This window comes from Lepisosteus platostomus, chromosome 27, assembly GCF_059453375.1.
Source record: "Lepisosteus platostomus isolate fLepPlt1 chromosome 27, fLepPlt1.hap1, whole genome shotgun sequence".
Taxonomy (NCBI): domain Eukaryota; kingdom Metazoa; phylum Chordata; class Actinopteri; order Semionotiformes; family Lepisosteidae; genus Lepisosteus; species Lepisosteus platostomus.
In genome coordinates, this window is record NC_142637.1 from 972160 (window position 1) to 987171 (window position 15012).

The window sequence follows — 15012 nt, forward strand, 5'->3', positions numbered from 1 at the left end:
TTGACCTTTTCCATAGTTGCTATTATCTAGCGGCCCTGTATCTCCCCCTATCCCACCAAACGCAGAGATTGTATTGTTTGTTCATACTGTCTCTGAAATGTATTAACCATTTGCTCTCCAACAATCATCCTTGATTTTGAAAGGATGAATTTGGATCAGGGCTTCACAGCTGCAGTTGAAGGGGCCAGAACCCAGTAGGTTTTCTATGTCTGTTGTAACCAGTTATTCACCTGGAAGAAGTATTAAATCAAACCATTTACAGTATGGTTAATCTAGGCCAATTTACGTATTTTCCCAAGCCTTAAACTATTGGAGATTTAAAGTGACACGGAAATTCTGCTGGTTACTAGATCCTAAGGTCTATAGTCTGGCACCCCTGGTTTAGAGCATTTTTAATCCAATCCTTAAATATTTCATAATCATCTGAAGGCTTCAGTGACACTCAGATTCTGTTCCTTCAGCTTATAGTCTGGTATGTGTCTTTCATGTATACTGTAGACCCCTGTAGGAATGTTGAATAATTCCTTCTACAGTACAGAAAGGAAACTGATAATCCATTTTAACGGAGCCAATTAAACCCCTGCTTGATTTGTGCCATTCAAATACACCACAGACAACTTCTTACTGTATATTAATCCATGGAAGACTGATTGTGAGATACAGGGTATGTGTCACACACAGAGAAGCATTAGCTCTTTCTATCTAAAGATAAACTAGATGAGTACAAGATGCACTTGAAACTAAGGTTTCTAAAGCATGTTAGATCTGCTGTCACTTTCAACCATTGCCTTCTTCAGAGTACATGGTATACTGTAATTCCACATTATGTCTATATGAATCGTTATTAATTTTCATTTGCTTCTCAGCTAATAATAAGCATTTGAAAAACTATTGTATTCAATGCTCAAAAATGATCTATGCTTAATTGACTTAATTGACTAAAAGATTCATTGTGCTTTCTGATGCACATGTAGCAGACATGTCTTCACCTACAAATATAAAAATAATTTGTAGTTTATGTAGAGAAAATGCTTTGGAGCATTACAGGAGCATTACAGCAGTCAGTTCAGGAGAATATAAATTTGTTGATTTTTTCAACAAATTTTTCAACTTTTCAGCCACAGTTAGCGATAACATAGCACATAGTCTAGCAATATTTCTGAGGTGAAAGAAAGATGTTTTGACAATAGTTTTGTGTTGAATCTATGAGTAAAATGGTAATGAGATGTAACAATGTCTCTTTATTAAATTAGGAAATAACTTTCTGGATGGTCTCAACTGAAGCAGCTTGTTTTATTTATGAATGCTCAGTACATATTTAATATTGAATGCCAAATGGGCTTTCTACAACATGCCAAACATCAAAACAGAATACATTCATAGTAAGAGGCAGAGAAGTTGGATAACTTGGGATTTGTCTAGAAGTATCTTCAGAACCACAGGTAAGTTCTCCAGTTAAGTGTGTTTTGATGATTTTTTGTTTTGTGTTAACACTTATGATGGTTGTACACAAACATACAGTACGATGGCAGAAACTGCTGTCATCATCTTGACTTTAAAAATAAACATATTTTAGTCGAAAAAGACCACTGAGAATATTACATGCAATTTTGGTTGCCACATTGCATAGCCTCTGACTTTAACCAGAATGGTCTTTTTCTCCAGGACATAAAGGATTATCTGGGAGGCAAAGGAATGCCACACTCAGTCAGGATAATTGAACTGAATTGTTTTTAATTACAACCAAATAAAACTGTGAAGGGAAGTATTTTAAGATGGTGACCCAGAGTCATCCCAGTTAACGGAAATGACTTCTTCAGGACCAGTAGCAGTAGTGAAACAGGGTGCCTTGTTCACAAGTGGAACTTTTAAAGTGCATTTAAGACTGAACCTAGGGAGGTACATTTTATACAGAGGAGTGATGGTGCCTAGAATGAAGTAGCCAGACATATGGTTGAGGCAGATTAGGGTCTTGTTTTGAAGCTAGATATATTATGGAGCTACTGTACATACAAAACCATTTTGGTGACTGTTCCATCTTCAATTGTTTAATCCATTTAATCTTTTTAATCCAAGGCTCTGTACTGTATGCTTAAACCTTCATACTTAGCCAACACTGAAAAATAATACGTCTTAAATGCAATACAGATGGATTTGTTTGCATTTGATCAGAATGAATGTCGCTGTGACCCTGTTACTTTTAATCTGTGAATAGACTGTATAGTATTGTATTGCATGTGTTGCATTTATGCAAACAATGTGATGCCAGTCTAAAAGACCATGAATAAATTAATGTTTTACAAACAAAAATGCAGCAATAAAGAATAAAGAACAATGATTGGAGTTTGTTTCCATACTTTATAAATCATAATGTTTCTCCACTCCAGAAATACTGCGTGCTGCAATCCCGAGGAAAAAAGAATGTGATTTTGCTTTATGGATCTAATTAGATCATGGTCAAACACAGTAGAGAACAACATCAAAGAGATTAGATCAACATTAAAAAATGTCAAATAAGTTGAAAATGAAAGTGCTTTTGCACCAAAGCTGATGGTGCATAAAAAATACAATTGTTATATATCTTTAATAGAAGCTCTATAGGCTAATCTGTGAAAAGAAAGGCTGTGATGTACTGCAAATTGTTTTAACATAAGTGTTGGAAACAAACGGACAAAACAAAAATAGAATATATATCTCAAGGGAAGCCAACTTGATTAAAATGTTGATTCAGATATAGACAAGATCATTAAGCATCCATCCATAACATAAAAATGCAAATTGCTTGGATATTAACTGTCCATGCAACTGTTCAAACGAGAAAAAAAAAAGAGAGAGTAATGCTTAGGTACAGTAAAAAAGAATATTCCTGCATTATACATGTACATTATAAAACAAAAAACAAATAGTATTTTACTACTGCTATTTTCTGTTGAATTATGATGATTGATACTAAATTGAATAGTGATTGAATTAATTAATATATTTTCTGAATGTAATATGATGACTTTAATAATTGTACTATGAAAATAAACACAACATATACTGGACCTTTAGTGTCCTGAAGTTCTCCACAACTGTTATACCTGCTTTTAAAGTGGTATCTAGCTCTCACCATGTAACCTGCATTGTGCATCAGCTCCCCACGTATCAGTATCCATTGAGAGTTAAAGAGTTATTTAGAGTCTGTTTCATTTTGATTTGTTGTTGTTTTTTGTATTTTACAGGATGCATTTGCTAAATTAGTGATAAAGATTGGAGATTTCTGTATTTAATATTCTGAAACTTGAAGGGTTTGTGACAGCCTGGTTCATTTTGCACCACTGTCTCATATTTACTGATTGCAGTTATGCAGATTATTATTATTATTATTATTATTATTATTATTATTATTATTATTATTATTATTATTATTATTCAGATTTGGCAGGGTGTACAGACCTGCTGTACCAAGGAGCAGGTACCACTGTAAAGGGGGAGTGGGACATGGTTTCAAACTTTTCATTAGAACAAGACAACTGATGCAACTGATGCCCTTTCTACCCTCCAGATCTGACTCTGATAGATACCAGTTAGATCTTCTTGTTCGTGTTCTAAAACCTTCTCTTGTGTTCTGTAATTGTTGTACAACAACAATCATGATCCTCATTGTGATGCACGTCCTAGCAAATGTCCCTGTGTCATCTATTTCTCTCCCACTCCAGTACAGAATTTCATCCATAAATGAGGTTGAGTGATAGTTATGTCAAACACTGCCACATACTGTAGCTCAAATAGAAAAGACCTACACTTGGAACATCCAAGAGGTATGGCCTAATTTAATTTTAGTTGAGGTTTAGGCTGTCTATAGTCACTTGTGAATGGGATTACCAACACACCTGAAATGAAATTGACACACAAGAGCCTCCCTGTGGCGGTCTGGGGATTTCTCAGTTACCTTTGTTGTTAATGTGCAACACTCACACACACAGTCCAAAACTCTGTCCTGTTCAGTGTCCTTTACTGGTCATGTGGAGAGGAGACAGGAGATATTATACTATATTATATATAATACTATAGTTCATGGTTTAGGGGACAATGCCCATAAAAAGGGAAAGCTGAGTTAATTAACTCACCCACATTGGAGTAATGGAGTATGAGAAAAACGATATTTGATAAAGACCAATTAGCTAGAAAAGCGCAGCTAGAAGCTCCTTATTTTGAGATTTATAAAATTCATGAAATTGTGCCAAATCAATACAAACTCTTTTCTATACGAGGCTTTCATCCACCCAGCGCTACATAGATGTACATAGATTACAGCCACAAATACATAAAAGAAGTGCCCCACTGACCTTTGAGAAGTGTTTGTCAGGGTCAGAGGTGTCTCAAAGAATAGGTTTAGCGTTACTGTTCCAGATGAAAATGCAGAGAGGGAGGGGATGAAAAATGGAGGTCAAAAGGTCAGCATCAAACAATAGGTCACAGTGCTGGTAGGGTATTATTCACACAAAGCCAATATTAGCTCAATATGCCAATCCACTGGGGATGTCCCACAGATAATGTGTAAAGGAAGGAGATAAAATACACAGTAGTGAGAAGGAGCTGTCGATGTGATTAAATCTTTCTGTGCAGCTGAAAGTAGCCTTTTTGAAGGGATGATCGAGTGTGTAATACCGATCAGTAGTATGTTGTACATAGTAGATAAACCATAAAGAAACTAGGAATTTGAATCCTCAACAAAAGGAAGCAAACCAGATTCCAAAATCTCTCCTTCTATTGGGATCTGATGCATTTCATAGGGATGTTCTTCTTTATGTTAAAACACAAAGGTTTTCACCTTATTTCACCATGCTTCATCAAGCATGCAGTAGTCAGGCATGTAGTATACAGGAGATGTTGTCAGTAGTAATTTAACAATTAAAGCTTGATCAAAAACCACCTTGTCCCATTCCCAGATATCTCTTGAAAAAATATAATCCCAACAGACTTTGGTTAAGTAATTTTTAAAAGATTCTGGCTATACAGCACTGCCTGACAGACTGCAAATGTAAACTGAGTGAATATTCCATATTACTCTTAGGATATCAGTATATACAGTATATCAGTACGTTAGAAAATTAAAAACAAAATGACAATGGCAAGGATGGTCTTGCAACACACAGCATGATGCTGTGATATCAGTGAACACGCTGTAAGCAGACTCATGCTGTCAAGTAAAGAGGCACACGAATGCACAATCCCAGTCAAAACATTCTGAAATGATCTGTCCACTTTCTCTTCCTCTAAAGACCACGAGAGCTGACCTTGGTGCTGAAAGCATGTGCACTTTGATGCAGGCTTAAATTAAATTTCAGTGCTCTCTAGGTGTGATGGCTATAGACTGGCTTGAGTGCGTCCTATTGGTCTGTTAACAATTGTATATAGTTGCAGTCCAATTTTCTTCCATCTTGCAAAAATAACAATCTGGAACTCTGAATTTCTGTTGTGCAGATTTAGTGTAAAACATCCTTTTTAAAACACTGTAAACACAATGCATAATATTCAATCAAAAATGTATTCCTTGATCTATTAGAAACGTAATCTTGTAAAATGCATTTACTTCAAACTGCATTTACATACTTCAAAGTCTTCTTTTAGATTTGTTGTCATTCTTAACAAAACATAATCTCTTATATACACTAACATAGTGTTTTTGTTCAAAAATAAAAATCAGGAGTTTGAATTGCTTCCACCGGCATCAGCTTCGAAAACAGTGGAATCATGAACAAAGCAGAACCCAGGATTTTATTGAGGGATACAGGAAATACAGTACTGTGAGTATATTTGAGACAAACAACTTTCATTTGCACAGCTCCTGGTGTACCTACTCTCTCTGAACACACACACACATACATTCACATATGTGAAAGACTAGATTTAAACATCTGAAAAGACCTATGTTTGCTGATCATACTTAAAATGACAAATATGATCTGTATATACCTGTATGTACTTAATATTTTTGGTTGGTAGACTTAACAGGAAGGTCCAGCATCTGTCTTCTTAGAAAGAGGAAACCCACAGGTCTGAATTATTGCTGTGCCAGCTTTCACTCCAGTGTCGTATTTCAGGATAGCATTGCTCTGCTGTACTTACATTAGCTAGGGCAAGGGAGAGCTTTGCATTATCTGCAAGGAAGCTTTGAAGAACCAGATATACGTGCAGCAGAAAAAAAGAGGATTTGAGTGCTTTCATTGTGACACAATGTGAAATCTGCACTGACCCAAAGATTGTACGCAGTGGAGCCACTGGATCTATACGGCTGTGTTTACCTGGTGGTTAGCAAGCTATAGCTCAATCTCGTCTCTATCCCCAGTAATAGATACTGGAATCATGCTGTGATCATTGATGCTTCCTCTGTAAAATACTGTAGATATCCGGGCGATGGAGGAGGGGGGAAGATTGCACTAGTTCTGTTTTTTTTTTTTTCAAAGCAGTGTTAGTTGGCAGAGATTGACACCTAGAAATTCTAAAAGAGCTGAAATGTCAGAACACATTATACTATCATACTGACCCTTAATGACAAACTGCCCTCATCCCATGTAACTGAGAAAATACAGAAACTGTAAGAACATTTAGTTACAGACTGGCTTTTCAATCATTTGAATAATTAAAGGTCTCCAATGTCAAGTTAAATATTTTAAAATTACACAAATTGAAAAGCCACAAATAATGGAGATGGCAAAGCAGTCATATCCACATAAAAGGACTGTGGAATCAATGGATAAGCTTCAGAATCATCTTCCAAACAGATGACTTTTTAACACTAAATGTTTTGTATTGTCAGGTAGCTTGAATGATAACTCGGTGCATGCAACAGAATTAGATGTTAAATAATCACTGCAGAGAAGTGACCATACAAATGCGCCTTTCAGTTGCAAACTACAGTACCATTATTAGAGATGATCAGTTGAAACCAACACAGCCAATACCGAAATCAAGTAAATCAAAAGCATATTGAACTTTAAACATGTTTTTAAATACCATTTTAAACATGATATGCATATTCAAGGCAATGCAGCAGAAAGAATTAAAACAGTTTACTGTTTCTTAAAAGTAAAATCAATGAACACCTTACAAAAAAAAAATTGTTTGGAGATCCTCTCTTGCCTGCAGTGCTGGAATCACTTAAACATGACATATGTTTATCATAAGGAACAATTAATGGTTTATTCCATGTTCCATGCTGAAAAGAGATGAACAGAAACACAACATTCCAGCTGTGGAGCCCAAAAAAGATCCAAATTGGATCAAACAGCTTGCCCTGCAATACATCTTTTGACTTGGAGTTCTGGTCTAGCTGTATTGAAGCTCATAGGGAAATAAATACTCGTCCTTAGAATAGTGCAGTTGTCTAGTTAAAAAAACAACAATTATGCAAGCAATTATAACACTTTACATTTAGATGGTATTATCAATCCCAAACTTTTTCAGTTCTTAACCTCTGATTAACCTCTGATTCAGCTGACATTAGGGTTAATTAAATTGAAAATAGAAGGTTGCACACTCTAAAGTCTGTGTTCTTTTCATACAATTGATAAGCACTGGGGAATTCGCTGTGTCTTTTTAATTTAAAGTTCTCATAAGCTTGCTTGCCTGTGCTGTTTAAATAATGCAATATTATTGTAACAGCACAAGCAAGCAAGCTTATGAGAGTTGGGAAGAACACACCACAGCTGAGCCATGCCATGCTTAGACAGACTATTTGTAGTTTATGCACATTTTGTCATTTAATATACATTAATATATTATTTTTAATTATCTTTCTCTTCAAATAGCACAATTTCATTCTATTGTTCATTATGCAACTGCATGAAAGCCTCTTTGAACTTCCCCATAGTTGGGTGCTGTGAGGACCTGCTCAATACTATATACCTGCTCTCAGGAACCCTAAGTCACATATACAAAAGTTACTTCAGCTATTATGCTCATTTCAGGAAGAGAAATATCCTTCTCCAGTGGGATGTGTTAGTTTCAGATACAGTAATCAGTAAAATGAACCATTTAGTAGACTCAGTTCATTTTTACCAGTATTTTTCATCCGAGGTAACATAATTGCCTGTTAATCCACAGCAGTTCCATAAAACAAATTCCCATATACATTTGAAAATGCTAAACTGATAAAAAAAACAATATAATCATATGGTATGGTATTATTGTAGGGGCTAGAGTAATTTTAGGTGTTTGACAATTTTTTAAATTCAAGAAAAGTGATGTTAGAAATTCTGGGAGTGGTAGACATTGTGAATTACAGGATTTAACTATCCAAAGGGAACCATGAGAGATGTCGACCAACTCCTAAGGACAGGATTATGGGTTGAATGGAAAGTTTAAACCACAGCATCAAAACCGTCTTGTAAATGAAATCAATTAAATCTCAGCAGCTGGTTGCATCAGCAAGAGAAGGACATGTTAGTGCAGCAAATTATGGGATAATAATCTCAGAAAAAGAAACAATTTAACCTCCATAACTATATGCATGAATATTCTTATTATTAGAATTTTCACTTAATTCAATTAAAGACTGGCATGTTGGCACAGGGGTTAGTATTGCTGGGGCCCTGGGTTCAATTCTTGGGGTGCTGTCAACAAGGAATTTGTAGGACTCTGAATTGGCTCAGCAGTTATTTAAAGTGATATGATAATTCACTCTATGAATTGGGTTCATTAATCTGCTCTCCTTCCCACTGAAAGCTGGTGTGTGGTGAGCGTTCTGGCGCACTATGGCTGCCGTCGCATCATCCAGGTGGATGCTGCACATTGGTGGTGGTGGAGGGGAGACCCCATTACCTGTAAAGCGCTTTGAGTGGAGTGTCCAGAAAAGCACTATATAAGTGTAAGCAATTATAATTATTATTATTTTAATTCATAAATAATGTGAACTGGGTGATACAATAATTAAAACGCTTTTTTTAACAACATCAATATTGATTATGACTGTTACATGGGTTATTAAATGAGTTACAAATCAACATGTTAACATAGCTATTATTTTTACAAAGTAAAATTATATATTTTTGTCTATTCAGCTGGACTAAACAGTTGTTAGAGAGTGGATCACCAAACATTTCTGCACTTGACCAGAAATAAACTCTCATTACCGTGATAGAATCATAGGCTTACAGGCATTTCAGAATCATTGTCACAGGAGCTAATTAGTCCCTTCACTGACACAACAGATACAGGACATGAAAGGCAGGCTGTCAGATTCATTTGATCATCTGTTCTACTGCATTTCAGGAGGCATTTTTTACCGGAAGGATCTGTTTCATGTTTTGACCCTTCATTGGTTTGCAGGAGTAAATTTTGTATGCACAATATTGATCTCATTTGTTAGTTTGAAATCAGATCACTAGGGGTGGGAATATTAAACGCAAAGCTAACCTCCTATTGTAGTTAGTAACCTAGTAGGTACTGTAATAGTCTATCACCACTACTCGTAATTATGTTTTCTTTAATTTGAATATATATATATACACATTTGATTAGGATCTCAGTTTCACAATCAGTGTGTAATAATTACTATGGACAGAATTCTGCTCAAAAGGGTAGACGTGTCTAAAGGATGGCTCATTGAAATAATTTTACACACTGCAATATTTCTTTGGTCAGTTTTCTACAGCACCACTGTATACAACAACATTAAACACCTGACTCATGCTGAACTTGTGTCAAGAGGCCACTGTTGATATTAGCTCAGTCCTTTAGGCTGTTAATTTTACTTAGTGATGGAATGAAGAATCCATGTTGTCCCTTAATAATTCCACAGTGATGAGATGGGCAGAGAATCAGCTGAAAGCAAATTATTTTGCTTTGGAATAACCTTGAAAGAGGTTAGTCCAGAAGTAGTCTGAGCTGTGGTAATACATGAAAAAGTTTGACATGTGAGGTTGCAGAGCTTGCAAAAGATTTTGGCATTTACTTTGGAAGCCCTGAAACCATGATCAATGAATATCTTGGCATGCCAAAAGTTTTTGACAGATCGGTGCCCTGGAACTTCAGCTTGCGAGTTTGCCACTAGAGAGAGGGGTGATTAAATTAAGAAATAATGTCAAGGAATGATCTTTCTTCTGCTGTGTGTTCTTGAGTTTTGAAACCCCCTTGTGATTCTTGCCAGATGGAGTTTCACGATGGGAGATTTTTTCTTCTATTCTTGATAGACCTGTCAAAAATGGACACCTACACTACACTACAACACTCTAAGAAATTGTCAGTCTGCTTCAAAGCACCCACTGTGAGGTGCCTTATGCCAGTGGAGATGTCAACATACACACTTTTGGGCTTCTATATTTCTGAGGATCTACCACATTCTACAGTATGTTTATTTTATTTCAGGGAATAATAACATACAAGAATCATATATTTTTCAAATGTTTATTGAGTATTTAAGTACACTAAGTTTTGACTTAACCTTGCCTGCCATTTGAAGCATGATCCACATCATGAAAAGAATGCAAGAAGAGGTGTGTGCAAGAGACATATACAGTATAGCAGAAATCAGTATTAGAACAGCTGGGTGAGACCGGCTTGTCTGTCATTATCGCTCCCGAATGTCAGCTAAGAACTTCCATTTACTGTTCTACACTGTTCACTTCAGGTGAAACTAGACCTTTTTTAGGTTTAAAAGAAGAATGCAGTTTGGTTTATAAGAAACAGTCATATACCTTGTGATAATCTCCTCACTGGAACTCATAATTTTCAACTGTTTCTGTGGAGTTATTGTCTTTGTGGGAACACTGACATTCTCAAACTCATATTCTGTCCTCACATTGTTAGTAATACCATCACACACAGAAAAAGTCATTAGTGCAGAAATCCTCTATGGAACTGTTATTTTTTTAGTAAAATACAATACAGGGTAAGAAACACAAGTTCCCAGTGCTGTCTGTCCTGTACAGTAGATTTTAAATGATTAAAAATGAGTGACAGATTCCACAACTCTACAGAAAGAAGAAAGGCAAAAGCAGGAATGTGTGGAACAGATGGCAGAGAAGATGAAGTGCCAATAGCACACCACTGTGAGCTGTTTTCCCAGGACCGCAGAGAGACAATGCCTCCCCACTGCAGCTGTCCACAAATAAAGCTCTCCAAGTCCCATTGAAACACCCTCGTAATAGGAACCATTTATTTTTCTGCTGTTGCCTTACATTTCAATGTGACTTTTAATTACAGCATTCTGGTGGGTCCATAGATGAGATGTTCAGATTCCCTGCTAAAATAGACTTCCTATTACCTGTAGATGTTAATTAACTTGGAGAGGCAATTAGGTGGTAAAGTCTGATTTGATGGTCTCCATGTACAGTATACCTGTATATTGTATGCGTGGGGCTATTTGTCTCAAGGGCTGAATTTGTAAATATAGTACATTTGCTACACAATCGTGAGATGGACTTTACAGATTTGTATATACACTGTATAAAAAGAAATAGAATTCTTATTTTTTTAACTGAAAAATGTTGTGAATTAAAAACATTGTGAATTATTGTTCTTTTCAACATCAATTTGGAAATCGTATCATTGTTGATCAATATTGCTTATGGCCACAACCCTTTTTATTAGCAGGTAGATCTACAGTAAATAAGACATTTGTGACCTCCGAAATGCACTGTGAGGGGTTAGATTCTTGTCAAGCTGCAAAACCACAGTACAAACAGGTCAGGTGTGTCTAATGGATGTCTTATTGCAGCTGTCAAGGGTAGCTCAACAAGATCACAAGAGACTGTTCAGCAACAGGGATGACTGTTGTAACAAAGTGAGGAATCCAAGGCCAATTTCTTAACTATCCAACCTGGAGCTGGGAAAATTGCAGACTTCCTTTGGCAGTGCTTGTTGTAGTCATCTCACAGTGTAATTGTGATTGAAAACTGTTATCTTCTTACTCCAGGGCCTGATGGTTAAGGCCACAAGTGAATGAAGCAATTTTGTTTCTTTAGTGATTTCACATAACTTGCAAACTACATCTTTTTTTTAATGCAGTAATCCATCTAAAGTCATAAAACATTGCATGCTCCCTTTAAAAAGGCAAATAAAAAACACTGATTCTTCATGAGATGTTGTGGCATGCTCTTAAAGGTAAGCCAGAAAGTCAAGCTTCTGGGGAAATAAGATAAAATGGCATTTTGGAAGCCTTAACCAATCCCATCTAGACTATTCCATGTCAATGTTGTGAGAGCACAGTGTGAAGTGAGGCTTCCTGTGTCCGTCAGTCTGGGGGAGTGGATGTCTGTCCTCCAAGGGGCAGAGAGCAGAATCCCGCTGTACACCACTTACCAGGAGGGGAGAAAGACTGAACGATGACTGAAGAGCTCTGTGAGTTTTCTGAACGTTTTTTTTTTAAATGCTTAAATGGTGAAGAATCTCAGAGAAAGTGATGCTGTTTGGAAATTATTTTGGAGAAGAGTCTGTTTTTGTAAATTTGTTTGGAGACCAGCAACTTTTTAGATGCCTGTCTGTGACAGGAACCTCAAGAAGACATTCATGCAGGAACTCAAAGAAGATCTTAGGCACTCAGTATGGCTTTTTGGTTGAGGTGTTTTGATTTTTGCTGTACAGTGAATAAAATGCACTAGTGTGTTTTTTTAACCTCACAGTTGTGTTGGTGTGTTTGTTATGCCTATTTTAAAGCCAAAGAGCTTGTTGTTGGCATTTGATTTTTTGGGGGTGCTCTGGTTTATTCACACTGAACAAAAACACACTGATAGGTTAATTGGCTTCTAGGAAAACTGTCTTTGGTGTTTGAGTGTCATGTGTCCAAAAATGTTTTGACAAGTGAATTATAAATATGAAAATATATTTATTATGTAATTTCAACATAGTACTGTACATGCATATAAATTTAAAAAAAGATTGCTTGGTTGGGATGTACTTTGAAACTTGGAATGTGATTGCAGTGAAGAATATTATTAATGAATATGAAGAATACTGTGTTTTCTTTAAAAACATATTTCTCTAGACCCTAAAATAGCACCCAGTATTAATACATGTCCTGTTATACATAGTAAAAACCTTATGTTACATTAATTCTGTTTTTGAACTTGTTTTAAAAAATAAACATCCCAGTATACAACTTGCTATAAAAGGTTATTTGTGGAAAAAAAAACACTTTTTGCAGAAGTTTACAGAAGCTGATCTGTCCTACAATCACAAACATTCTTCAAGGTGGAACAGAATACATTTTATTACTTGGAACTCGTAATGTGAATGTGAGAAATATTAGTGTTACTGACAACCAGCTGAAAAAAAGTGCTCTTACTTTAAGTCACAGCATGTCCAAAAACCTTTACCCGTCTACAACTGTTTATTATACATTTCACTGGGAAAAACACCCAAGAATGAAACGTATTAAAAAGGTTTATTGAATGTTTTAGTTCTAGTACATTTGGCTTAATTCACTTGTCTGATTGCTATCCTCCTGCTCATAGGACAACCCCACGTAGAGTGAGAAGTGACCGAGCGACAACTTCAAAGGGGAGGATAGGATGCAGATTTGATGCAAAAGATGATTGTAAGGGAGGAAAGAGTACTTACTGTATTTTAATGAGTGGGAAATGACATCATGAATAATTATGAATTACTGACTGCTATTGTCATCCCTCCCCTACTTTCTTTATAAAATGTATCTTCCCAAACAAAACAGAGAAAGTGTCTGGGCAGTGCCACTTGCTTAGGAAAAGTGTCAGTAAATTTAAGATGAATACTGTACACGTGACAAGAAAATCCTGAACAGTCTCTGAAGCTTGCCTAGCCTAAAAATATCCTAAAATTCAAGAACGTCCAAATCTTAAAAATCTCAACAAACATTTATTGAAGACTTCTGTTTTAAGCTACAAAAAATGCATTCTCATCACCTAATACTCCAGACCTGTAATCCTGTACATATTGCCTGTACAGTGCTACTTAAGAATGGGAAGCACATATGAATAATGTCACAGCTTTGATGCATCTCTGAATAGAATGAAGGAAAGTCATCCAGCTTCTGCATGACATTCACAAGTTGGCTCTGCACACCCTGCTGGGAGAACAAGGCGATTTGCTCATTGAGACTTGGTTGAAGGCTTGAACTGTACTAAAAATAGAAAGTTTGCTGTTTGCTGTAGTTTATTCTGAATGCTTGTAAAGTAAAGCTTGAAATCTCAAGCACTGATGGATTCTGTGCTCTAAGAAAGAACCTGAAAGTGACCTCACAGCTCAAAGACTTTAATACTTTTGCATTTATGATTGATCAGAAATTACAACTCCTGTCAACATCATACAGCAAGATAATCTTTATGAAGCACAAAAAATTAAACAAGATGCACTCCTGTTTTTAATTTATTATTACAAATAGCTGTTCAGAGCTACATAGATTTCCTTAGAAGCTTATAAGTTTAATGTATTATTAGTTGTCGTTTCTGCATAGACATTGTAAAAATGTTTATTATACATGTTATATGGGTATATTTATCAAATTTAACACCACTGTTATGTCCCTGTGTGTGTCTGTGTTTTTTTTTTGTTTTTTCTCACTTCTTGTAGGTCCCCCCCCCCATTGGTCCATCACTACACCATCATTGCAGGTGTAACATCATCATCAATCAACTCCCAGCCAATCAGCAACCAGACCTGAAGAAGTGTTGGCATTAGCTTTCAGCTCAACTTCCGGTCTGTTTTTTGGCTCGTGTTCGCATTTGCCAGCTAGTGTTCGTGTTTGTTCGTTGTTAGCTTCGGCTTCGTTCGTTTGTTTTGATTACCTGTGTTTTGTTATTACCTTGCCTACACTTGTTATTTTCCTTTTTACCTTGCTTGTGTGCATTTTGTTACTCTATTCCTTGCTTGTGTAATTTCTTCCGTAATACCCGTTTTCCCATAATCATGCAATTGGTTCACTTGTGACATTTTATTGTTAACTGTGAATTTAACAATATTCAATATTGAATTTAACAATACCCACTATGCTAGCATTGCCTCCATGGTGGATATACAGTATGCTACTAATATAAAATCAACTTGCAAAAC